This window comes from Heterodontus francisci, unplaced genomic scaffold (genome assembly GCF_036365525.1).
Source record: "Heterodontus francisci isolate sHetFra1 unplaced genomic scaffold, sHetFra1.hap1 HAP1_SCAFFOLD_330, whole genome shotgun sequence".
Lineage (NCBI taxonomy): Eukaryota > Metazoa > Chordata > Chondrichthyes > Heterodontiformes > Heterodontidae > Heterodontus > Heterodontus francisci.
The window spans coordinates 437,391-465,076 of record NW_027141448.1 but is presented as its reverse complement, the minus strand read 5'-3'; the positions used below and the strand labels follow the sequence as shown (position 1 = coordinate 465,076).

Here is a 27,686-nt window from a genome sequence, read left to right as displayed (position 1 = left end):
CTGATCAGGGTGAATCACCAACTCCAGAGCAGACATGAATCGACTGGCTATGTCTTTTGACAGAATCTTGTAGTCAGCATTAAGCAGAAATTGGGCCACCAATTTCTGATTTCTGTCCTCTCCCCCTTCTGCTTGTCGATGAGGGTGATGATGCCTTTCCTCATGGATTCTAACATGCTGCCAGCCTGGAGCATACTCTTGTTTACTGGCAGACATGTTGATTCTTTCCTCAAATCAGTGCACAATAAAAGAGACTGATTCTGCAGGCTCCTTTTTATACAGGCCACCTGGACCTGGCTGAGAAAGGCAGAGTGAGAGCAGGGAGGGGAGGAGACAAGAGTGAAGATTAAACAGAGAACTAGATGGAGGAGACACCCAGAGTGACAGACAGAGAGAGAACGGCCCCTCATCTTTCAGCTCCACCTCCAGTTTCCTCCGGGCTGCCAATTTCAAACCCTTTATTAACAGTAGAACCAAAACCCAGCTCTCCACACAAACCCTTCCAGACTCGGCCTTCATAGTGAAGGCTTTCCAGAAAGCCGGAGCTTTTAAATATGGTCCCGATGCAATTAACACTCAGTAATATTCCCACCTAAACACAGTCCATTCTATACTAAGAAACCTCCTCAGTAACATCACCATTTCCTCACACATCCGCTTCCTGCAGTTTACAAACACCTTACTGCAGCTGTTTGGGGAATCTCCTGTGTTAAGATTGGAGTTGGAAAGCGGCCTTTACCCGGCAGTGTTATTGTCTCACACTGAATCTGCCAGACATCCTGTTCTCTTTATTGCGAGAGAGAAAGCACGGATTTAGGAAATGTTCATTTGAAATGATCTCTATTGAGAACGAGCCCGGCCGTGGGACAGGTATTCCAGTGCAAAGAGCTGTCCATGACCGAGTGTTGCAGACTGGCACATTGCAACGTCCAAGACTATGTGCTGTGGGACGGCATTAAAGCTTGGGGAAGCCACCATGGAGACTCAATGGGGAAAGGCTGCAGTCTGAGGCCCTAGTAGGCCATAGTACAGTGAGGGGCTGGAACCCGTGTAAAACCCCTCTGACTGTTTGCACCAGAGAATGTTTGATGTGTAATGTAAATACTGTAAATATAACCTGTGCAGGCAGGGATAGTGAGATACATCATGTACATTATTGAAGGAAACTGATCTGTATTGTACCTCATGTAATATTAAATTTGAACTGCTTTGCAATGTAATTGCACAAATTATATGAATAAAATACATATTGTGCAAAAGAAAGCAGCTTTCCTGTCAACACACACCTTGTCTCAGGGCAAAACTTTCCTGTGATCTTGTCATACCCAACTTCGCTCTATATCTTCTGACACACACACTTTACAGTCTGTCATTTCCAAAAACAAGCATTCTAAAATCAAAAGACCTTTTGTTTATTTCTCCTTTCTTTTCATTTCTCCTCTATTCTTCTCAATCACTCCCTTCAACAGTCCTATTCAGATCAAGGTGGAATGTGAATAGTGTCACAACTCACCTGACACTATTATTACCCTTCTTTTCTCTTGTCTCATTCAATGGGAAAGTTTTATTCACCAGTCTGTTGCTGTTTTACACTCTTGCCATACCATCTGGTATTGCATCCATCTGAATTCTGTGCTTTCATGGCCTTACATATCTTTTCCTCTTCTGGATGATTTGTTTGCTTCAGTTCCATTCAACCAGGCTGGACCACAGGGAAGCTTAGAACCTTTGCTTTGGACGGGTCCACGTTGATCCATTACATTCAGAATCACCTCCTTGAAATAACTCCATAGTACAACTACAGTAACCACACAGCATCTGCTTCAAACACTCCTCCACATTTTATCTGTTCTGACCGTCAACACCTCCAGCTCTTTTGTTTAAGTGGAACCCATCAGGTGTGTATAGGCTCCTTCTATTCTGAAAGCTGTAGCACTGGTTCAGGGAATTCAGCCCTGTTTCTCTACTCTAAAGGCTCAGCCATGCTTGATCTGCGTGGTATTTTACTTTTATTGCAACGTTACAAGACCTCCAATCCTCTGGAAAATGATGGTCAGACCTTCCCCTATTTCTTCCCTGGCTTCGTTCAACAGCCTGGGGTACATTTCATCTGGACCTGTTGATTTATCCACATTCAAGGATGTTCATCCCATTCAGACTTCCTCTCTCGTTAAGTTATCACGTCCAATACTTCACACTCCTCCTCCTTCATAACAATATTTGCATCGCCCTCTCATTCGGGAAAACAGTAAAGTATTCATTAAGGATATTGGCAACATCTTCCACCCCGATACAAAGGTTACATTTTTGATCTTTTATGTGCCCTGCTGTTTGCTTAGTTGCCTCTTGCTCTCATGTTTTGTTGCAACATCTTTGGGTCCATTGTTACTTTGTTTGTCCATGTTCTTTCCTGCTTTCTCTTTGCTCTTCACCGCTGCTCCCAAACGCCTCCAGGGCAGTCAAAACACAAGGTGTCAGAAGTGGGATTCGAACCCACGCCTCCAATGGAGACTGCGATCTGAACGCAGCGCCTTAGACCGCTCGGCCATCCTGACTACTTGCAACAATCTATCAATGCTAAGGAAATTATTCATTCTTTGTGAAAGTATTTGTGAGATTGTGGAAATGTCTGGAAGAGGAAAGACCAGCGGGAAAGCTCGAGCCAAGGCCAATTCTCGCTCCTCCCGGGCTGGACTGCAGTTCCCGGTGGGCCGTGTTCACAGGCTCCTGAGAAAGGGTAACTATGCTGAGCGTGTGGGTGCCGGAGCCCCGGTCTATCTGGCTGCTGTGCTCGAGTATCTGACCGCTGAAATCCTCGATCTGGCCGGGAACGCGGCCCGGGACAACAAGAAGACCCGCAACGTCCTCAGACTCCTGCAGCTGGCCGTCCGCAACGACGAGGAGCTCAACAAGCTGCTGGGAGGAGTGACTATCGCTCAGGGCGGAGTGCTGCCTAATATCCAGGCCGTGCTGCTGCCCAAGAAAACCAGCGCTCAGAGCTCCCAGAAAAAGTAAAGCGGCCAAAATGTCATCAAATAAACCAAAGGCTCTTTTCAGAGCCACCCACAGTCTCTGTGAAAGGACTGGTTACTGTCAGGAGGGAGTCAGTGATGGAGTTATTGTCACAGTGGATTGACCTGTTTCACATCTGTTCAGGTGTGTTTTCAGTTCCCTCTCTGGATTTCGCTCTGTTTCTCTGCTCACACATCTCCCCCTCTAGTTAAGTGAAGAAGTGAACTACAGGGTGTCAGAATCAACAATTTAATAAATCCCGCTGCCTTCGATTTTATAAATCCCGAGATTATCCCGGTACATAAACGGGAACTGGTTCGGAGCTGATGAATTAATTTAATAATGGAAGTGTCCGGGTTAATTCTCTGTTTTTCATTTGGACAGTTTGAATTGTGTTTTTTTTTCTCTCCGGTGATCTGAGCGCCGCTTCTCAATGAGAATCTGCTCCCGGAACAGAGTAAATGCAGGAAGGAAGAGGCCATTCTCGGGCTGTGTGTTTCTCTCCTAACCTGATCTGTTTAGACCGCACTGTTCCCAGAGGACGGAATCAGTGAGAGTTGTGCACACACAGGAGCTGAGTCCATTGCAGCGCTTTCAGATGTGCCTTCCCCCCGGCCCTCCCTATTCTGCGGACACAGAGCTGTCTGTTTCCCCCGGCGGCGGGATAGAGTCGGGGATTCTCTCCCCGCAGTGTCAGGGTCTGCAGCCCCGGGGAAATGGCGGTTTCAGTCAGAGTGACCGAGCTGCCTTACATATCCTGTGTACTGATCTCCAATGGATTCAAATATTAGTGAACTCATTGGGTAATGTTTGTAAATAACCCTCATGTGAACGTACCCGGCTCCATTAATGCCTTCCAAATAAAACTGGGATCCATTTCTTTTCCCCAAATGCCAGCTAACGGATCCCAGGAGCGGGGTTGAGATTGTGCTGAGCAGCAATGAGTCTCTGGTAATGCTGCTTTCTAAATTCCAGATGAGCTCTCAGTCCTGCAGGCCTTTCGGGAAAGTGATGTGACAAAACAGAAACCATGTGGCCGCCCCTCCAATCTAATGGGTTTGATGATGAACAGAGATGGCAGCTCTTTCCTTTGCTGATTTGGTGGCTCTGAAAAGAGCTTGTTACACTTGTTACTGAAGCTGGGTTTTAGGTGCGTTCCCCGCGGATGCGGCGGGCCAGCTGGATGTCTTTGGCCATGATGGACCGGGATCATTCTGGTGAATCTGCTCATTTTCCGGCAGAAGCATCAGTCGCTGTTTGAACTGTTTAAAGTCAGGGGTGTATTAGCAGCCAGAAAGTGAAGGGCAGTTCATTGCTCCCTGCAGCATTATCCGCCTCTTTCAGGAGAAAAGATCAGAAACCGCTCGTTTCTGTCAGTCCCCGAGAAGCCTGTGAGAAGCGGTTAGTCGCTAATTTGTTCCTTTTACAGAGTGGAAGCTGATATTTGTCCCGTTTTAAATTGCTGAACCGGACCTTCCTCCCGCCGCTTTCAGTTAACAGATTGAAAAATGAAAACGATTCCTAAAATCGCGTCAGGATTTTGTGACGGTAAATACAGTAAAACAGAACATAAAATGAGAGGTTTTAAAATTGTTGCCTGAAAATTGAAATTTTCCATCACTTCAATTCCTTCCTGCTCTGGAATTGCCGGGCTTTTTCCAATAGGAAAATCTAAGCCAATGAGAACTTCTATTTACTTATATGTGATTCTCCTATTGGTTAAGAATTGGATTGAGAAGAGGATGACCAATCAGAGACAGAGTCAAACTGCGGGGATTCCAGGCCCCCAGTAACTGAGCTGAAACTGTTCAGATTGACAAACCCTGGCAGCAGCTTCACACATTGGACACTTCACACTGAATCATTCAAGGGCTGGTGTGAGAGAAGCTTCAGATCCTGTCATTACTCTCTGACTCATTATTCATCTGGAACCAAACAATTAGTAAATGTGAAGCAGTGAAGAGACTTTTCACTCTCACTGCAGAATGTGTCATCTGGGGAAATAAGGAACTATTATATTCGGAGATTCCAGGTACATTCCTCCCTGAACAAATCCATTCCTAACATTCCCGATCACAGCCTATCCCAGCTCCTGTTGTCACCCGACTCCAGCTGAATTGGAGAAACTCATGTGTTGGGGTTTGAGTTGTGAGGTGGGGTTTCTCCGCCAGTGTTACTGTCTTACAAACTCTCCCCCTGAATTTGTGAACTGAGACTACACCGAACACATCTCCAGTTAGAGTGAGGGCCGGATATCCCTCTGTTTTATTACAGAGAGTGGGGAAAGGGCTGGGTGGAGGGGATGTCAGCGAGTCACCAGGGATCCTGGATTTACCCCAAATCATTTCCATGTGGAATCTGCAGGCGGGGCCGGGACAGGGATCATTTGATCAGGGGATCAGCTCTTTCCTGAGAGATGTGGGTGGCTCTGAGAAGAGCCTTTGTGTTCAGATGTTTCCAAGTTTCCCGCGCTCTTTCACTTCTTTCCAGACCCTGCTTTCTGAGCCTTCGCTGCTTTCGGCTTGACCTTGCTCTTCCATGTCTGCACTTTCTTCAGCGCCTTTCCGCCCGCCGCACTCTTGCCTTTTTTGACCTTCTTCGCAGGAGACTTTTTCTGAAGCGCTGCTTTCTTCACCGCCTTATTTGGCGTTGCCGCCGCCTTGCTGCTCGTTTTCTTGGCTGTTACTTTCTTTGTTGTCACTTTCTTGTCTGCTGGTTTCTTCACTAAAGATTTCTTGTCTGCTGGTTTCTTCACTGAAGATTTCTTGTCTGCTGGTTTCTTCACCTTCTTTCCCACTTTTCCCTGGGTTTTCCTTCTTGCTGATTTTGAAGGAGCGGGAGGCGCCCTGTCCCTTGCTCTGCACCACGGAGCCTTTGTTCACATTCCTCTTGATACTTTGCTTGATCTGGGTCTTGAGCTTCTCCTGAGCGGTGGCAGACCTGGAAGGAATCAACTACCAGCTAGCGTATAAAGCGAGACCAAGGCTCAGGGCCTTCAGTTACCTGGAGGGGAGTCGGAGAGGCAGCGGATCCTGTGAGGAACCACAATCCAGGAAGGATGAGAAGGTCATTGTCAGGGTACAGAGGAGATTAAGTTAAAGATTTACCAGTTTATAAGCAAGCGCAGAGCCAAGGAACGGTGCTGGGGCAGATCAAATAATAGGAAGCTGTGCTCAGATGGAAGGCAAGAGTGATTAAATGACAGAAGAGATGATGGTGCAAGGCAAAAGTCAGGGAAAGAATAAGTAACATTTTGTAAGCACAGATACCAGGAGTGGGGTTTGAACCCACGCAGACAAATGTTTAGTTGATCTTAAGTCCAACACCTTAACCACTCAGCCATCCTGATACATTAACCAGCCACTGAAAATGAAATTTAATGTGATCCGGGTGCCATCTGGCCTTTGACAATATCAAGTTATGACTCCTCTCCCATGCTGAATTGGACCCTTCATTATTTATGAACCTCAATCGGATCACCCCTCAGTCTAGGTTTCTCTGAGGTGTAGGGTCCCAACTCTTTTAGTCTAGCTTGATAACCAAGATGTCTTATACTGGGAATTCGTCGAATGTCTCTCCTCTGTACCCTTTCCAAAGCCTCAATATCACCCATCATGTGAGGAGACCAAGACTGGATACAATATTCCAAGTGAGTCCTGACCAAGGTTTCATAAAAGGACAAATTCGGGACATCTCAGATAATGAAGGAGTCCGTGTCCAGAAGCAGCAAGACCTGGACAACATTCAGACTTGGGCTGCTAAGTGGCAAGTAACATTCACACCACATAAGTACCAGGCAATGACCATCTCCAACAAGAGAGAGTGTAACCATCTCCCTTTGACGTTCAACAGCATTACCATCGCTGAATCCCCCCACCATCAACATCCTGTGGGTTACCATTGACAAAAGCTTAACTGGATCATTCATATACATACTCTGGCTACAAGAGTAAATCAGATAGTGGGAATTCTGTGTTGAGTAACTCAGCTCAAGGCACGTGGTGAAATGCTCATTAGGAGAGCTGGAGAAATGGACTGGTCAGGTGGGCAGAAAAGTGGCAAATGGAATTCAACTTGGAGAAGTGTGAGGTTATGCCTTTGGTGAGGTCAAACACAGCAAAGGAAGACACAATTAATGGGTGAATGCTGAGAGGTGTAGAGGAAGTGAGGGACCTTGAAGTGAATGTCCACAAATCCCTGAAAGTAGCAGGATAGGTTGATAAGTTGGTTGAGAAGGCTTATGGAACCCTTTCCTTTATTAGCCGATGTATAGAATATAAGAGCAGGGAGGTTATGCTGGAACTGTAGAAATCATTAGTTAGGCCACAACTTGATTTCTGTGTGCAGTTCTGGTCACCTCATTCCAGAAAGGATGTAATTGCACTAGAGAGGTTACAGAGGAGATTTACAAGGATGTTGCCAGGACTGGAAAAATGCAGCTATGAGGAAAGATTGGATAGACTGGGGTTGTTCTCCTTGGAAGAAAAGAGGCTGAGGGGAGATTTGATTGAAATGTACAAAATTGTGAGGGGTCTGGATAGAATGGATGGGAAGGGTCTATTTACCTTAGTAGGGAGGTCAGTGACTAGAGGGCATAGATTTAAAGTGATGTGTTGAACAATTAGAGGGGAGATGAGGAAAGGTTTTTTCACCCAGAGGGCTGTGGGAGTCTGGAACTCACTGCCTGTAAGGGTAGCTGAGGCAGAAACCCTCAACTCATTTAAAAGGAGTCTGGATGTGCACCTCAAGTACCTGAACCTGCAGGGCTACGGTCCAAATGCTGGTCAATGGGATTCAGCTGGGTGGCTCGTTTTTTGGCCTGCCTGTGCTGTAAACTTTCTATGTTCTATGATTCTATGCAGACACAATGTGCCGAATGGCCTCCTTCTGCACTGTAATAATTTTGTGATTTTTGACTCTCCAAAACTTGTCAACCATCTACAAGGCACAAACCAGGATGAGTGCAGCACCAACAATACTCTAGAAACTCGACACTGTTCAGGACAAAGCAGCCGTCTTGATTGTCACCCCATTCACCACCTTAAACATTCACTCCCTTCACCACTGACGAACAGTGGCAGTAGTGTGTCCCATCTGCCAGATGCAATGCTGCAACTCACCAAGGCTCCGCAGACAGCACCTTCCAAACCGAAGACCTCCACCACCTTGAAGGACAAGGGCTGCAGATGCATGGAAACACCACCATGTGCAAGCTCCCCTCCAAGTCACACACCATCTGATCTGCAAATATATCGCTGTTCATTCACTGATGTTGGGTCAAAATCCTGGATCTCCCTTCCTAACAGCACTGTGGGTGTACCTACACCACATGGAGTGCAGCAATTCAAGAAGGGAGCTCACCGCCACCTTGTCAAGGACAATTAGGGATGGGTAACAAATTCTGGCCTTGCCAGTGTCGCTCACATCCCATGAAAGAATATGCCTCATTTTATATTCAATTGTCCTCTGAATGCAGCCCAACCCTCTATTTGCTCCAACTATCACTTCACAGCATTGCTGCTGTAACTTTAGAGATCTGTGCACTAGAACATCCAGATCTCTGCTCAAAATTATTTTCTTTTTTCCACCTACTTTAATGTTTTTCCCTGAAGGGTGTATGAATGTAGAGCATTCGCCCTGTCCACATGAATAACACTGCACTTACCCAAATTAAACATCATTTACCAGTCATGAACCCAATCTCCCAACACATTAAGATCAGCCTGAAACAGTCGAGCATCGTCTGCAGTCTAAACACTCGCACAGATCTTCAAATCATCTGTAAATTTACAGATGGTGCGCCCTACACCTACATCCAGATCATTAATAAAAATAGTAAAGAGCAACAGACCCAACACCGATCCCTGTGGGACACCACTGGTAACTGGTCTCCAAACAGATCCAGATCCATCTGGAACTACTTTCTGCCTACATCTGCCAGTCAGTTCCCAATCCAGATCAATATATTACCACTGATACCAGGGACTTTAATCTTATAGAGAAGCGTCTTGTGTGGAACCTTATCAAAATCTTTTGGCTGAGATCTGCTAATTGAACACAGGCCGGGGATGAGGCCTAGGCCTGTCCTGCTTTGTGTGTGGGTCTCAGGACCACACAAGGTGAGATCAGCTCACTGAGCACAGGCCCATCCTGCTCTATATGGTGCTCAGTACCTCACCAAATGAGAATTACTAACACACCACAGGCCATGGAGCCTCGGCCCATCCTTCCCCGATTGCGGTTCAGTGCCAACCAGGTCAGATCAGCTAATTCAGCACAGGCCGGAGATAGAAGCTGGACCTTTCCTGCTCTTGGGACTCCGTACCATACCAGGTGCGATGAAGTAAAATACCACAGGCCGGGGATGGAGCCTGAGATTTCCCTGTTCTGTGTGGGGCTCTGTACAACAACGTGTGAGAAGAACTATCATCCCTCAGGCTGAGGAAGGAGCCTGGGCCCATTCTGTTCTGTGTGGCTCCTACCACACTGAGTGGGATCAGTTAACTCAACACAGGCCATGAATACAACCAGGCCCTTTCCTGCTCCGTGTGGCTCAGTATCACACCAGGTGGCATCAGCTAACACAGCACAGGCTGGGGCTGGAGCCTGGGCCCGTCCTGCTCTGTGGGCTCAGTAACAACCCGTAAGATGAACTTTTTTCAAAATACTTCAGTGTATTTATCTCTGTCCAACACTCTGAGGCAGCTTTCTGTGTTTATAAAGAGTGTAATTTATTGACTGGTCTCTTGGATCAAACAGGGTAACAGACAGGTCTGTGTGCAGAGGGTTTGGGGGTGAGCTCTGATTCCTAACCCTTTCTGGACTGTGAGGAATAAAGAATGAATGAGAGAGAGAGAATGTGGGAGAAGGGATGATGGAAGAATTTGTCCGTGAACCTGATTAAAAGTGTCTCAAACGCAAGATAATATTAAGATATCAAGAGCAGAACATTAACATAATCTGAGTTCCGCGATCTGGTCGGGTCCCATTCCCCTGAAGTGAGGAATGAACGGGTGGGGAAATTCCACCGGGAGTTATATTTGTCTCCAATGAAGATGAGTTCACAGTGAGGATGGAATAGCTCAGTTGGGAGAACACTAGATTGAAGAACCAGGATACAATCCCTGGTTTCATCAGTTTTAATTTGGTGTCTCCATCAGTTTAAGTAGAGAGAATCAGAGGGGAGATTTTCCACTCTTGACCCCATGGGCTGAATTTTAAACTAACGGTGCGGCTCTCGGCAGAGGCACCGGAAGCGGGTGTCATCACCACACGAGTGAAATGTGGCCGGCCGACCCCGATCACGGAGCAGCCGACCAATTAATGAAGGGGAGGCGTGGGGCCCATGTAAACAAGGACCAGAGGTAGGGAACGAGGCACCGATGGCACCGACATCTGACACAACGGCAGGTGCTGGCACCATATTGAAAGGACTGCCAGACCTGCATTCACTGCTGCCTGGTTTAAAGGAGTGTCTTCCTGAGAGCCCTCTACTGCCCCAGGACCTGTTCTGCTGCCTCTGCTGTCCCAGGATCCGTTCTGCTGCCTCTGCTGTCCCAGGACCCGTTCTGCTGCCCCAAGACCCGTTCTGCTGCCTCTGATGCCCCAGGACCCGTTCTGCTGCCTCTGCTGCTCCAGGACCCGTTCTGCTGCATCTGCTGCCCCAGGACCCGTTCTGCTGCCTCTGCTGCTCCAGGACCCGTTCTGCTGCCTCTGCTGCCCCAGGACCCGTTCTGCTGCCTCTGCTGCCCCAGGACCCGTTCTGCTGCCTCTGCTGCCCCAGAACCTGTTCTGTTGCCTCCGCTGCCCCAGGACCAGTTCTGCTGCATCTGCTGCCCCAGGACCTGTTCTGCTGCCTCTGCTGCCCCAGGATCAGTTCTGCTGCATCTGATGCCTCAGGACCTGTTCTGCTGCATCTGCTGCCCCAGGACCTGTTCTGCTGCCTCTGCTGCCCAGGACCCGTTCTGCTGTCACTGATGCCCCAGGACCCGTTCTGCAGTCACTGATGCCCCAGGACCCGTTCTGCTGTCTCTGCTGCCTGATAGGTAAGGAGCTGAATGCGAGCCTGCAGTGACCATGGTCCAATGGTTTGGCGATGCCTTCCTGCAGGTTCGCCTCCAGGTGACAACAGATAGGTGGAAGATCCTCTTCCCCAGGGATGGGAGGTGGAGACCTGTCCACCTGACCAAGCAAAGCTGCTTTGAGATACTAGGTGAAGTCAGCAGCCATGGGGTCAACCCCAAGACATGGATCCAGTGCACGAAGTGGGTCAATGACCGGATCCAGGCTGCTCAGGCACAAACTCAAAACACTTTGGACCCTTTGGACATTGCGCATGGCAGAGTGAGAGGGAGTGTTTGGTGGAAAGGGAGTGACCACCCAGTCATGTGTATTGGGGAAGGGCAGCAGGACACGCTGCCTGAGGGTTGGCTGCATCTCGGTGGGAGGTGCACGTCAGTCATTGTCTAAACTCACACAGTCCCTCGAGAGGGGCCACATGCAGGAGGAATATGTGTGTCCACATCATGGACTGCTGGATTATCACCATCAGAGATGTTGGGCTTGTCCCCGCTGCGAGACGAACTTTGTTGATCATAGTGGCTGCAATAGAAGACAGCCCACAATCGGAAAGAGCGTGTCAAGACTGGCAGTGGATGCCTTATCTCCATGTCCTCATCCCGATGGAGGAGGAGGCCATGGAACAGGCCGGGCAGCAAAGCAGCTGCTCCATAGCTGAAGGAGAGACAGGGACACCTACCTAAGAGAGTGAGTGAACATCTCCTGGGGCACAAGGGTGCATCCGCTGCAAAGGAGCCACACTGCTCATCTGTTCACCACTGCATCAATGGAGCTGCACAGTCGGGGTGGTTGGAATGTCACGATGGGCAGACTCTAACCCTTCAATGTCCCTGTTTTCACATGCAGGCTAGGATGAACGACAAGAGCGAAGAGCTGGAGAGACTGGGGGACAGCCAGACACCTCTGAGGAGGAGGAGGGAGCCTCAGAGGGTGCACCGTCACATCATTCCCCTGCACCCACCACCAGCACAGAAACCCTCACTCGGTGGGTATCCACTCGCTGTTAGATTTGGGCACACAAGCTGGTGAGCACGTCACAGACAGGCCGGGCAGCTGACGGAGGCTGTGACAGCCGAGGCCACTGGCAGTTGGAAGTCTGTGGGAGGCCAGGCCCATGCTGAGTCCCAGGCTGATGACGTGCCTCTGGTGTCACCAGCAACACGGGAAATGCTGCAGCTGCAGCAAGAGGTCAGGCAACATCTGGCAGAGTTGCCGGAGGTTATGTGTACCCAAGCTCGGATGATGGAGGAGTCCATCCAGGCCTTGCATGCTGTACTATCTCTGATGGGGGTGTGTCTGGCTTCCTTACTTGAGAGATTGGTGACTCTGATGGAGAGCCAGATCCAGCCGACCAATCAGTGGCTGCCGGAGATGTGTGCAGACCTGCACTCCATCGCTTTGTCCATGAGCTCCATCCAGCGGTGACAAGGTGAGAGGGGTGGACGAGGCACCTGAACTCTTCACCAGGTCCACGTCCCTCTCAGGTCAGCAGCGAGGTACAGGTGTGTCTTATAAGAGGGAGGAGCAGCTGGCTGCTACATCTGGGGTCTCCTCTCAGGGTGCTCCTGGTGTGGACAGCAGCTCCAAAGCCCCTCTGCCAGTGACACAAGTGATGCCAGTGCCTGCCTCCATCACCCTCGATGACAGAGGGGGGGCCCCTGTACCTGTGCAGGAGGCCCTCAGTGTGCCGGGGCCCTCCAGGCCTCAGGCAGCAAGAGGACGGCCACCAATGTCATCCCAAGCCATGGGGCAGCAAGGTCAGCAGCCTGTCTTCACCTCAGCTGACAGAGCAGGGGGAGCACCACGTAGGAGCATGCGGAAAAGATTTCCGAAGAGCACCTAGATTCACTTGGGTTCATGGTGAATGTGCATTCCAGATGGATAGGGTTGCATTTGATGTCACACGGAAGAAAGAAATGATGTTCTCTCACTATGTCTCCTTCCTATTGTTGATGCCCTATGGGACTTCATTTAAACCCTTCCTCCCAAGGGGCTGGAAGTGAGGGACCAAGCCCTGAGTTCACAAAGCTTCGGTCTTGTCACAGTGCGATGTGTCCCTGGACGCTGCAGTGCAGAAGGAAGCAGGCGACAACAGGGCTGCTTAAAGCTAAGACTTTATTGCTGTGGTTCCAGAAGGTGGTAAGGCTCAAAGGAAACTTGAATGTATAAGGGTGTCTCATGTCTCCCTTGTGTGTATCTCATGGCCCCTTTCCTGCTGTGCGTGAGGTTCTTCATCTGGCACTGCTTGGGCAGCATCCTCCTCCACATCCTCATCATCAGAGGAGACATCACACTCCACGATATCCTCACTTGTCAACACCTCACCCCTCTGTAATGCCAGATTGTGCTGTGCACAGCAAACCACCACGATATGTGAGACCCTCACCGGGACATACTGAAGGGCTCCACTGGATCGATCTAGGCACCTGAATCTCATCTTCAGGAGACCAATGGCCTCCTTGATGGTCGCTCGGGTTGACCCGCAGCAGGTGTTGTACCTCTCCTCTGCATCCGTGCGTGGGTTCCTCACAGACGTCAGTAGTCATGTCCTCAGTGGGTAGCCCTTGTCTCCAAGGATCCATCTCTGAAAGCGGATGGGGCCGCGGAAAGGTTCTGGCACCTGGGAGTGCCTTGGTATGCAGGCGTTGTGGCTGCTTCCCGGGATTTGTGCACACACCTATGGGATCCATTTGCAGTGGTTGCAGACCAATTGCACACTGAGCAAGTGGAAGCCCTTCCTGTTGAAGGCTGCTGGCTGGTCTGCAGGAGCCTTGATGGTCACATGGGGTGACACCCTACACCTGGGGGAATCCAGTGATGGCCCCGAATCCTATAGTCCTCTCAGCTTGACTGTTGGGAGCGATGTGCACATAGTCACCGGCCCTCCTGAACAGGACATTGGTGACCTCCTTGATGCACTGATTCACCACAGACTGTGAGATTCCACACATATCTCCAGTGGATCCCTGCAATGATCTGCTGGTGCAGAAGTTCAGTGGCACAGTGACCTTCAGTGACACTGGTATCAGGTGCCCACCAAGTCCCATGGGGCACAGCTGCATCATGGCAGAGAGTTCAGTGAGGACCTCCGTGCAGAGGTGCAGTCTGTGGAGACACTGTCACTCGGACATCTGCAGGTAGTTGAACCTCAGCTGACGTGTTCCTCTGCCTCCTTCTCCAGCCTGCTGTTCGAGGCTGGCCTTCCTGTGGGCCCCCAAGCTGCTGTGGTGCCCCTGCTGGTGCCTGCGCCTCCCTCCCTTCCTCTCTACTCCTCCTCCTCCTCAATGTGAGCCTTGAATGAGGCCCATGACAGGTTGTCCCTCCCTGAGTGCAAGTCCTTCACAGTAAACAACACCCAGCCACATTTACCTCACTTGTCACCCTCAATGAGGTGGCACTGCCCCAATGGTACCCTGGTGTGGCTCCCCCTGCAGAGCTGGCACATTGGCCCCCACTCCTGACAGTGTTTCCCGATGCCCTTTCCCCCTCCACCCTTACTGCCAAGTTACGCTGCCTCACCCGATAGCTTCCCAGTGAAGCCAACACTCAGCTCCCACCTCCCAGTCACCTCCTTTAACCAGGCGAGGCTCTGAAGCCCCAGGGTTCCCGTGCACTATTACTTCAATTGGATCCAGTGAATAAAATTGCTGACAATTGGACTCATAAATACTTTAAATGCCTTCTTGCCGTGTGGATGTGCGAAGTCTGCCCTCCATTTCAGCCGCCGACAGAAAAATCCGGTCCGACGTCTTCCATCCCTATTTTATACACCCCCCTCCCCCTCCCCAGCCTCCATTCCCGTCTCCAACGGTCCCTTAAAATTCTGGCCCATGTCTCTAAGACGAATGGGAGTGAAACTACATCTGCTCCTTAGCCTGAACAGGGAGAGCTGCTCTCTCTGTGTTTAAAGTGAATGAATCTGCTCTTCACCTTGTCTTACTGGAACGTTCACTGTCTGGAAATGTCTGTTTGAAAATGTTTTCCTGTTATGTTAATGGAGCAGAGGAGCAGATGTGAGGTGCTGCTCAACAGAGAGGTTTGGAAGTGGGTGAAGGGGTGGAGTGATGGTGTGAGTGAGAGGTGCAGTGAGTTGGCCATTCTCAATAGAGCGTCAGGAATGAAGGTCAGAGGAACAGACCAGGCAGGAAACACAGAAAGAGCGAGGAGAAGCTGGTGTGAAAAACAGAGATTAAACAACAGGCTTGTTCAGTTGGTTTGGGTCTGGTGTTTAGAATACCCGGAATCTGGGTTCACTTCCCTTCCAACTCAGCGAATTATATCAACATTATGTTCATAAAACCATAGAATGATACCCAAAGAAGGAGACCATTTGGTCCATTGTGTCAGTGCTGTCTCTTTGGTTATGTTATCCAATTAGAACTGCTGCTCAGCTTTTTCCTGTAATCCGTACATTTTTCCTTCCAGTATTTATCCCAATTGCTCTTCAAAGTTACGACTGAATCTGCTTTCAAGTCCTGATCAGACAGTGCATTCCAGATCACAACACATCACTGGATAAAAAATCATTCCTCATTTCGCCTCTGGTTCTTCTCTCAATTACCTGATAAATACATCCTCTGGTTACTGACCCTTTTGCCACTGGAAACAATTTCTCCTTATTTAACTTATTGAAAACCTTCTTGATGATGTCACATACTAGACTGCCAGTAAAACTGAAGCCCATGGAATAAAAGAGACAATGACAGCATGGATATGAAGTTTGCAGACTGATAGGAACATAGAAGCAGGAGTAGGCCATTCAGCCCATCGAGACCACCCCACCATTCAATATGATGATGACTGATCATCCACTTCAATGCCTTTTTCCCACACTATCTCCATATCCCTCATGTCATTTGTATTCAGAAATCTGTCAATCTCTGCTTTAAACATACTCAATGACTGAGCTTCCACAGCTCTCTGGTGTAGAGAATTCCAAAGATTCACAACCCTCTGAGTAAAGAAATTTCTCCTCGTCTCTGTCCTAAGTGGCTTTCCCCTTCTGTTGAAATTGTGTCCCCTGGTTCTAGATTCCTCAACCGGAGGAAAAACTTCATCTACCCTGTCTATCCCTTTAAATATTTTGTAAGTTTCAATGAGATCACCTCTCATTCTTTGAAACTCTAGAGAATACAGTCCCAGTTTCCCCAATCACTCTTCATAGGACAGTCTTGCCATCCCGGGAACAGGTCTGGTGAACCTTCATTGCACTCCCTCGATGGCAATGATATCCTTCCGAAGGTAAGGGGACCAAAACTGCACACAGTATTCCAAAGTGCAGTCCAACCAAGGTTATATACAATTGAAGCAAGATTTCACTACTCCTGTACTCAAATCGTCTTGTGATAGAGGCTAACATATCATTCGTCTTCTGAATTGCTTGCTGCACCTGCATGTTAGCTTTCAGTCACTTATTGACAAGGACACCCAGGCCCCTTTGTACACCTACACTTTCTAATCTCTTACCATTTAAGAAATAATCTGCACATCTGTTTCTCCTACCAAAGTGGATAACCTCACATTTTTACACATTATATTCCATGTGCCACTTTCTTGTCCACTCACTAAGTCTGTCCAAATCCCCTTGAAGCTGCTTTGCATCTTCCTCACAACACACATTCCCACCTAGTTTTGTGTCATCTGCGAACTTGGAAATACGACATTTGGTTCCCACCTCCGAATCATTGATATATATTGTGAACAGCTGGGTCACAGTGTGGTGGTGAACAGTTGTATTTCTGTCTGGAGGAAGGTTTACAGTGGGTTCCCCATGGTTCCTCATAACTTCAGTTATGTGCAGAGACTGGAAAAGCTGGGGTTGTTCTCCTTGGAGCAGAGCAAGTTCAGAACAACTTTGACAGAGTTAGAATCAAGGAATCAAATGGTTACAGTACAGAAGGAGACCATTCAGTCCATCATGTCCATGACAGATCTTTGCAAGAGCAAATCAGCTAATTCCACTCCTCTGCCCTTTCATTGTAACACTGCAAATTTTCTCTATTCAGGTGTTTATCCAATTCCCTTTTGAACGCCACGATTGAATCTGCCTCCAGCACATTCTCAGGCAGTGTATTCCAGATCCAAACCACTCACTCTGTCCCACACCCCTGGTACCATTGCAGAAAATCTCTTCTGTTCATTTCATCCCTCATAAATAATTGAAATGAAATGTTTATTAGGAAATGCACAATATAAAAAAGAGAGAGAAATAAATGCTGAGAAAAATAGAAGTCAATGTTTGGAAGGTAAAAAGAGCAAAATATGTAACTTTTATTCTGGTTGAGTGAGAGGAATATATCACACTCTGGGGCTTTTTAAGAGGATTTACTGATAAACCTGGGATTTGAGAGGAAGCTGGTTCATGGTTTACAGAACAAATTCAGTCCCTGGGGTGGAGCCAACAGCTGCACCGTCCAATAACAGACAGGATGGGGACACTGCCTCAGGCCTGGTGAGCTCAGTCGATGAAAGCATGAAACTCTGAATCTCAAGTTTTTGAGTTTGAGCCCCACGGTGGGTGTCTTTTATTTCCTTTTTAGGCTGATTTTACAGCCATTCTCCAGCTCTGAATTCCTCGGCAGAGAGTTCAAGGAGTGTTTGAAATGAGATTCAACAGCAGTATGAGAAAGTCTCTCCTTGATTCAGGACTCTTACCTCTCTGCAGCAACTCGCTGCTGAACATTGAACTTTATCTCATTTCATTCTCAGCTCATGGTCAGTGTGGACCAATGGGACTTCTGGCTGTCTCCCACTTCACAATCCATCAGTGCTGAGAAATCAATGGGGAATATTACTCACATGTTGTAATGTTTTATAAATACTTGAATGTATTTCACACTGTGTCTAACAGTGTGAATCTCCCCTGGTATATCAGCTCACCAACACTTCAACAGAACATTCACATAATGTGAGCTCTGAGATCTGTTCAGATCCCATTCCCAAGACCTGGAAAGTGGGATTGGGCTGGATCGCTCTTTTTCAGCTGGCACAGACACGATTGCTAAATGGTCTCATTCTGTGCCATAAATTTTCTCCATTTTCTATGTTCTATGAAGTGAGGTGTGATTGGGAGAGGCAATTCCACCAGGGTTATATTTTCTACCAAAACAATGACACAAGGGATGCTTCACTTTTTTATTCATTCATTCATGCGATGTGGGCATCGCTGGCTAGGCCAGCATTTATTGCCCATGAGAAGGTGGTGGTGAGCTGCCTTCTTGAACCATTGCAGTCCATGTGGGGTAGGTACACCCACAGTGCTGTGAGAAGGGGAGTTCCAGGATTTTGACCCAGCGACAGTGAAGGAACGGCGATATAGTTCCAAGTCAGGATGGTGTGTGGCTTGGAGGGGAACTTGCATGTGGTGGTATCCCCTGTATTTTCTGCCCTTGCCCTTCTAGGTGCTAAAGGTCACTGGTTTGGAAGGTGCTGTCTAAGGAGTTGTGGTGCATTGCTGCAGTGGATTTTGTAGACGGTACACACTCTGCAACTGTGCGTCGATGGTGGAGGGAGTGAATGTTTGCAGATGGGGTGCCAATCAAGCGGGCTGCTTTGTCCTGGCGGCGTTGAGATTCTTGAGTTGGAATTGCACCCATCCAGGCAAGTGGAGAATATTCCATCACACTCTTGACTTGTGCCTTGTGGATGGTGGACAGGCTTTGGGGAGTCAGGAGTCATGGATGAGTGAGAGGAATATATCACACTTTGGGGCTTTTGTAAAATGATTTATTAATAAACCTTGGATTTGAGAGGAAGCTGCTTCATGGTTTACAGAACAAATTCAGCCCCTGGGGTGGAGCCAACAGCTGCACTGTAATTACTCACCTCAGGATTCCAAGCCTCTGACCTGCTCTTGTCGCTACGTTATTTGTATGGCTACCCATGGTAACCTCCATGATGTTGATGGTGGGGGATTCAGTGATTGTAATGCTATTGAATGTCAAGGGGAGATGGTTAGATTCTCTCTTGTTGGAGATATTCATTGCCTGGCACTTGTGAGGTGCGAATGTTACTTGCCACTTATCATCCCAAGCCTGTGAGACTGAAATAGCTCAATTGTGAGTGTGTTAGACTGAAGATCCCTGGTTCAATCTGGGGTTTTGGCAGTTCTCATTTATTCTGCATCACCCTTTGGTTTTGACTCTTGAGCTGCACAATTTACACTGAAATTATTTACCCAACTCTGAAGGTTGGATTGGAATAGAGAGATATCAAGGATGGGAAATATTTACATTGTCTGCTGTAGCGTATTCTCTATCTCCCTGTGTCCTTTTACCCAGTTTTTGACTCTCTCGGGGCAGGGTGAACATTTGATTTGCTGCATTTGTCCCAAACTGAAGCCTTTTCCACATCTCTGGGTGGTCAGACTCGCTCTGTCTGTTTTTGTTGCTCGTGACCATTAACGAGAACAGGGCACGAGTTCAACGTTTATCAGCAAACGGAAGATAATTGGAAAGAATTCTGTGTTACTCCAGATCAGTGACAAAGATACAATGGATGTTATTCAAAATAAATTCCCTTTGACATTTTATGTAAACTTGTTTGCATCCAAAAGTTGGATTTTAAGTGTAACAAAAATGTGTCAAATTATTGACTGACCATGTGACAGCGCACATGGGGATCAAATCCACAGCCTTGTTGTTATCAACACTGCGTCCTAACCAACTGAACTAAGCGGCCTATAGACAGAGCCAGGTATGGGTTTGAGCCGCACGCTGGGCGGTTTGTGTTTTATTTCTCACACTGGGTGACAGAGCGATTGTACAAACAATGGACACATCACATCCCTGAAACATTGTTCTGATATAAAACAGTGTAAAATAAGAACTGAGCATGGAAATGGAACGGAACCAGAAATCAGGACTTTAATCTATTAAAGTTGATCTTGAAATTCAACCATTCACTGAACATTCCAATAGATGGAACTCACTTCTGAAATAAAATCCAGGAACTTGAGCTGCTGTAAAACATAACTGAGCCTGACGTGATTTGAACACGCAACCTTCTGATCTGGAGTCAGACGCGCTACCGTTGTGCCACAAGCTCACAGATAAAGCAAACTGTTCCATTCCTGACAGATTTACTTCTTGTTTAGATTCAGTGATTGAAATTAATTCAATCCTCATCTAACCTCCACTCTGTAAAGGCCTGCAATCCGACCTGAACCCAACGACCTGTGTCGGGTTCGGGTCATGTCGGGTCGCTCTTCCGGTTCTGGCTTTCGGGCTCGGGTCAGGTTGGGTCAGGTTCAGGTCAGGCTGGGTCCAGGTTGGTCTGAGTCCGTGTCGGACACACACAGTAAGTATTACATTTAACTTTGCTGGGAAGTTGTGTTTAATAAGTGTCAAAAGTTGAAAAGCCAACCAAAGCCGGGAGTCCGGGTCATGAAGGAGGTAAACTCTGAGTCTGCGCAGTGAGCAAGTGAGCATCTCTATGACGTCATTGCGCTCATGCTGCAGCTTCCTGTAGATTCGGAATCGGGAGGTTGAGAAAGTGAACATTCCGGTGGTCGGGTAAGGCTCGGGTTAGTTTGGGCGTGGGAATAAATGGAGATACTCAGGCCGGGTCAGGCTCGGGTCCAATGTGGTTCTGTCAGGTTCGGGTCGGGTTTTTTTTCCTGACCTGAGCAGGCCTTTACCGCTCTGTCAGTTCAGTGCCTTATTTAAACTATTACTTGGAGTTCTGTTTTACAGGGTCTCGGCTGTTTAAGTGTTTCCCAGACCCACTACTCTGATTCATCAGACATTTTGCTGCTAACTGCTGCTGCTACAATTGAAATGTAAAAAAGAATTTCCAGTGACTGCAACCAATGGACAAATACATTTCAGAAAGATAAAGCTCATTCACCAATCCACAAATGTGTTTTTCTGCTTATATTTATAAACAACTCCTTCTCTCCACTATGAGAACTATACAATCACTACAGTTATTTGAAAGTTAGTATAAGATGTTCCAGTTCATCAATTTTAAAACTGCAGCAGGTATTTTCCAGAAAACATCTCTGTTGGAACCTCAGTCCCATTTAGATTGAAAGTGGACAATTAATGTATTCACTTGTTCATTGTGGACAGGTGTCTGACTTGGAATAAATCTCATTAACTTTCAATGAGGTGGCAGTATTTCTGTGCTCCCATTTTACACAGTCTGTCCTGTTCATGCACCATGTTTTTAATCTCCTCTCCCATTCTCCACAGGATACAGATTGCAAGCATCATCAATCTAGCTGTTGAAAAGCATTGGAAGAATCTGGTCACACAGGTATTGAAACATTCATTTTCTGCCATTTTCCAAGTTGGTTGCTTTAAACACAGTACGATGTGCAATCATCTTGAAAAGAGATTCTCTTCAATATCCAATACAAACTGTATTACAAACCTGACAGACAAACACAGGAGAACAAGTGACTAGTGAACACAAACCTCATGGTGCTCATTTTCAGATTTATTGCAGTCATCTTACAAAACAAGTGAAAGAATATTCCAGTGAAATGATTTGGAAAGTAGGTGTGACTTTTGTTGGTGCCTTTCTTTGCTCTGTTGGTGAAACTTTCTTGCACCTGACTCCTGTTCATGTCTCTGTTTCCTCTATTGAATGAGGAAGGAGGTATTTGATCAGAAATCAACTGGATTGTGTACCTTTGAGAGGGGATTTCTGCAACATCAGGGCTGGAAACAGGAGTGAGTGAAAGACAATGTGTGGAGTTTGATTTTGTGCAGAGGGAGAGCAAATCTAACAGGACTGTGAGATATTGGCCTGGATTTTACAGCCCCAATCGCGGTGAACTCTGAGACTTTCACTGCTATTGAGGGTCTGAACAGCAGTGCAACTGCCGGTACATGCACACACTAACACCAGCATCTGGAAGTTGTGGTGGTGAGAAATGTGCTTAGAAGGAGCCTCTGATCATAATCGCACCAGCCAACTCTTTAAAGTGACAGGGACCTGTAGTTCAGCAATTTGGGCTCATTGCCCACACTGTACCCTGATTTTTAACTGGGTTGGATCAAAGCCGGTACCAACAGGCTCAGGGCTGCTCGGGAAAGACTTTTCTGTTGACACAACAGCTCCACTATTCCAGGAAGACACCGGAAGCAGCAGTTGTCAACTTTCAGAGGGAGTTCAGACATTTTAAATGTTGTATTTAATAAATTAAATAACAAATCATGTCACCTCTTTCTCTTCTAAACTCTGGCGGAGACAAGCCTAGCTTGTCCAATACTTCCTCGTAAGACAGCCCACCCATTCCATGTATTAGTCTCGTAAACTTTCTCTGTACTACCTCCAATGCATTTACATCCTTCCGCAAATAAGGAGACCAGTACAGTACTCAGTACTGCAGAAGAGGTCTCACCAATGTCCTGTATAGCGGAAGCATAACCTCCCTACTATTGTATTCAATTCCCATGGTGATAAATGATAACATTCTATTAGCTTTCCTAATTACGTGCTGGACCTGCATACTAACCTTTTGCAATTCATGCCCTCGGACACCCAGATCCCTCTGCATCTCAGAGCTCTGCAATCTCTCACCATTTAGATAATATGCTTTTTTATTCTTACTGCCATAGTGGACAATTTCCGACTTTCCCACATTATACTCCATTTGCCAGGTCTTTGTCCAATCACTTAACCTATCTATATCCCTTTGTAGCCCCCTTATGTCCTCTTCACAACCTACTTTCCTACCTATCTTTGTGATCAGCAAATTTAGCAACAATACCTTCGGTCCCTTCATCTAAGTCATTTATATAAATTGTAAAAAGTTGAGGCCCCAGCACAGATCCCTGTGGCACACCACTCGTTACTTCTTGCCAACCAGAAAATGACCCATTTATGCTGACTCTCTGTTTCCTGTCAGCTTGCCAATCTTCTATCCATGCCAATATGTTACCCCCGACACCATGAGCTTTTATTTTCTGCAATAAGCTTTGATATGGCACCTTATTCTTCTGGAAATCGAAATACAATACATCCACTGGTTCCCCTTTATCCACAGCACATGTAACTCCCTCAAAGAACTCCAATAAATTGGTTAAACATGATTTCCCTTTCAAAAAACCATGTTGACTCTGCCTGATTACCTTAATTTTTTCTAAATGCCCTGCTATAACATCTTCAGTAATCGCTCCTAACATTTTCCCTAAGACAGATGTTAAGCTAACTGGCCTGTCGTTTCCTGCTTTCTGTCTCCCTCCCTTTTTGAATAAATGAATTACATTCGCTACTTTCCAATCTAACAGAACCTTCCCGAAGCGAGGGAAATTTGGAATATTAAAACCAGCGCATCAACTATCTCACTAGCCAATTCAGGACCTGGCGACTTGTCAACCCGCAGCTCCAACAATTTGTTTAGTACCACTTCCCTGGTGATTGTAATTTTCTTGAGTTCCTCCATCCCTTCAATTTCCTGATATACGGCTAATACTGGGATGTTATTTGTATCCTCAATAGTGAAGACCGATGCAAAGTATCTGTTCAATTCATCTGCCATCTCTTAATTATCCATTATTAATTCCCCAGACACACTTTCTATTGGACCAACAGTCGCTTTGTTAACTCTTTTCTTTTTAAAAAATCTATCGAAACTCTTACTAGTTGTCTTGAAATTTCTTGCGAGCTTTCTCTCATACTCTAATTTTACCTTCCTTATCAATCTTTTAGTCATTCTTTGCTGTTTTTTTATATTCTGTCCAATCTTCTGACCTGCCTCCCACCTTTGCACAATTATAGGCTTTTTCTTTAAGTTTGATAGTATCTTTAACTGTTTTCGTGAACCATGGATGGTGAGTCCCACCTTTGGAACTTTTCTTTCTCGTTGAAATGTATCTATTCTGTGTATTCTGAAATATCCCCTTAAATGTCTGCCACTGCATCTCTATTGACATATCCCTTAACCTAATTTGCCAGTTCACTTTAGCTAGCTCTGCTTTCATGACCTTATAATTGCCCTTATTTAAATTTAAAATACTAGTCTGGGACCCACTCTCCTCTCCCTCAAACTGAATGTAAAATTCAATCATATTATAATCGCTACTACCTAGGGGCACCTTAACTATGAGGTCATTAATTAATCCTATCTCGTTGCACAATGCCAGGTCTAGTATAGCCTGCTCTCTGGTTGGCTCCAGAATGTATTGTTCCAAGAAATTATCCCCAAAACATTCTATGTACTCCTCATCTAGGCTACCTCAGCCCATCTGAATTTCCAATCTATATGTAGATTAAAATCCCCCATAATTATCACAGTACCTTTCTGACAAGCTGCCATTATTTCTTCCTTTATATCCCATCTGACAGTGTGGTTAATGTTAGGTGGCCTGTACACCACTCCCACAAGTGACTTCTTGCCTTTATGATTTCTCATTTGTACTCAAACTGCTTCTGCATCCTGATCTCCAGAACTCAGGTCATCCCTCTCTATTACGCTAATACCATCATTAATGAACAGAGCTACCCCGTCACCTTTTCCTAGCTTCCTGTCCTTCCAAAATGCCATGTCACCTCCAATATTCACATCCCAATCTATGTCGCCCTGCAGCCATGTCTCTGTAATGACTATCAGATCGTACTTATTTATTCTATTTGTGCTCCCAGTTCCTCTGTTTTGTTTCAAATGCTCCATGCATTCAGATACAGAGCATTTAGTTTTGTCCTTTTATTATTTTTGTCACCTCTAGCCTTATCTGTCGATTTACTCTTAGATTTGTACATTCTGTCCCTTCCTGTCACAGTCTGTTTATCATTTCCCATATTTATACCTTTCTCTCTTGCCTTGTCTCTCCTCCTTGATTCACCATATCTTCCCAAATTTGATCCCTTGCCCCCACTATTCAGTTTAAAACCGTCTCTACTTCCCTCGTTATGTGGCTCGCTAGAACACCGGCACCAGCACGGTTCAGGTGTAGACCGTCCCAACGGTACAGCCACCTCTTTTCCCAGTACTGGTGCCAACGCCCCATGAACCAGAACCCACTACTACCACACCAGTCTTTCAGCCGCACATTACTTTCTCTAATCTTATTTGTCCTATGCCAATTTGCACATGGCTCAGGTAATAATCCAGAGATGATTAACTTTGAGGTTCTGCTTCTTAATTTGGTGCCTAGTTCCTCATACTGACTTTGCAGAACCTCTATCCTTGTCCTGCCTATGTCTTTGGTACCGACATGGACCACGACGACTGGATCCTCCCCCTCCCATTGTATGTTTCGCTCCAGCCCTGAGCAGATGTCCTGAATACTGGCACCGGCAGGCAACACAGCCGTCTGGACTCTTGCTTTTGCTGCAGAGAACAGAGTCAATCCACCTTACTATACTGTCCCCTACTACCACTACATTCCTTTTTTCTCCCTCTTTGAGCCGCAAACACTTACTGCAGACCTGTTTGCCCTGGATCACACTGGCATCCAGGAACTCCCACATGCTGCAGCTGTGACACATCACCTGTCCTGTCATCCTTAACGTGTTTCAATTAACTACTTAAATATTTTATTCAATTATTCATTTTATTGCTTATTTTATTAAATTTACCGCTAGTTTGTTTACTATTTTAAACGTTAGGACTAAAATGGATCTTAATCACTTACCAGATGCGCATCAAGCAGGTCGGTTCTTCCAAACCAATCAACTACCTGCTTGCCTGTGATGTCACAGCTTACCAGATCCTCACCAAACAGCTCCTTCCACTGCACCGAAGAAAGAACCAAATCCTGTATCCTCACCACAGCGGCTCTCTGTGTCCCTGCTCTCACTCTCCATTGTGACGTCACTCCACGATTTTGTTTTCCCCTGCTCTGCTCCTCTCTCTCTCGCTCTGTCTCCGAGTCTGTGCTTTTGGCGCATTTCTTCATTTGTTGTTCCGTTGTGCTCCTCTGTTTCTGGTCCAAAATCTGACTCTGGTGGGACTTGAACCCAAAACCTTTGAATATCGTCTCAATCATCATTTAGAAGTCCAACACGCTATCCATTGCGCCACAGAGCCTCACACATTTTCGTTGACATCACTAAGGCCTTTGATCTTGTCAGCAGAGACGGCCTCTTCAAACTGCAATGGAACATCGGCTGCCCTCCTGACCTCTTGGCCATCATCTCTTCTTTCCACGAGAACATGCACAGTTCCATCAGTTACAATGGAGCAACATCAGACGCTTTCAAGATCAGCAGTGGGGTAAAGCAGGGCTGTGCGCTGGCGCCAACTCTCTTAGGAACAGAGGAACATAGGAGTAAGCTATTCAGCCCGTCGAGCCTGCTCTGTCATTCAATTCGATCATGGCTGATCACCTACCTCAAAGCCCCTTTCCCATGCTATCCCCATATCCCTTGATGTCATGAGTATCAAGATTTCTATCAATTTCTGTCTTGAACATGCTCAATGATTGAGCTGCCACAGCCCTCTGGGGCACAGTATTCCAATGATTCACCACCGTCTGAGTGAAGAAATTCCACCCATCTCAGTTTTAAATGGCCTACTCCTTATTCTGAGACGATGTCCTTTGGTTTTAGACTCACCAACCAGGGCAAACATCCTGTCTACATCCACACTGTCACGCCCTGTAAGAATTTTGTCAGTTTCAATCAGATCACCTCTCATTCTTCGAAACTTTAAGGACTACAGGCCCAGTTTCCTCATAAGACAATCCCACCATCCCAGGGAATAGTCTGGTGACATAAAAACAAGAAATGCTGGAACCACTCAGCAGGTCTGGCAGCATCTGTGAAAAGAGAAGCAGAGTTAACGTTTCAGGTCAGTGACCCATCTTCGGAACTGACATATATTAGAAAAGTCACAGGTTATAAGCAAGTGGGGTGGGGGTGGGGCAAGAGATAACAAAGGAGAAGGTGTAGATTGGACAAGGCCACATAGCTGACCAAAAGGTCATGCAGCAAAGGCAAACAATATGTTAATGGTGTGTTGAAAGACAAAGCATTAGTACAGATTAGGTGTTAATGGACTGAATATTGAACAGCAGGAAGTACAAACCTGAAAAAAACAGTAGGTAAGCAAACTGAACAAACTGAGATGAAATGAAATAAATGCAAATAAAAGATTAGTCTGTTGACCCTCTGTTTCACCCCCTCTATGGCAAGTGTATCCTTCATAAGATGAGGTGACTAAACTGTACACAATACTCCAGTGCGGATTCACCAAGGCTCTATACAATTGCAGCAAGACATCTTTACTCCTGTACTCATGACCCCTCGTGTGGGTACAACATACCATTTGCCTTCCTAATTGATTGCTGCACCTGCACAAGAGCTTTTAGTGTCTCAGGAACAAGGACACCCAGGTCCCTTTGGACATCGACACTTCCCAACCTCTCACCATTTAAGAAATACTCTGACTTTCTGTTTATTCTACCAAAGTGAATAACTTCACACTTATTCACATTATATTCCATGTTCTTGCCCATTCACTTATCCTCTCCAGGTCCCCTGGAAGCCTCTCTGCATCCTCCTCACAACTCACACTTCACCGAGCTTTGTGTCATCTGCAAACTTGGAAATATTACATTTAATCCCCACATCCAAATCATTTATATAGGTTGTTAACAGCTGTGGCTCCAACACTGATCCTTGCAGTACCCCAATAGTAACAG

General features: G+C 46.6%; 3 non-coding genes across 3 annotated transcripts; all 3 read right to left on the bottom strand.

Annotated features, from left to right (window-relative positions):
• Window positions 1-2,472: 2,472 nt before the first annotated feature.
• trnal-cag (transfer RNA leucine (anticodon CAG)) lies at window positions 2,473-2,555 on the bottom strand. The gene has a single exon. It is a non-coding gene; the product is annotated as a tRNA-Leu (tRNA).
• Window positions 2,556-20,064: 17,509 nt separating this feature from the next.
• On the bottom strand, window positions 20,065-20,136 carry trnaw-cca (transfer RNA tryptophan (anticodon CCA)). The gene has a single exon. It is a non-coding gene; the product is annotated as a tRNA-Trp (tRNA).
• A 5,844-nt stretch (window positions 20,137-25,980) lies between these two features.
• On the bottom strand, window positions 25,981-26,071 carry trnar-ucu (transfer RNA arginine (anticodon UCU)). Its single transcript is given in 2 exon segments — window positions 25,981-26,016; window positions 26,035-26,071. It is a non-coding gene; the product is annotated as a tRNA-Arg (tRNA).
• Between the last annotated feature and the right edge of the window lie 1,615 nt (window positions 26,072-27,686).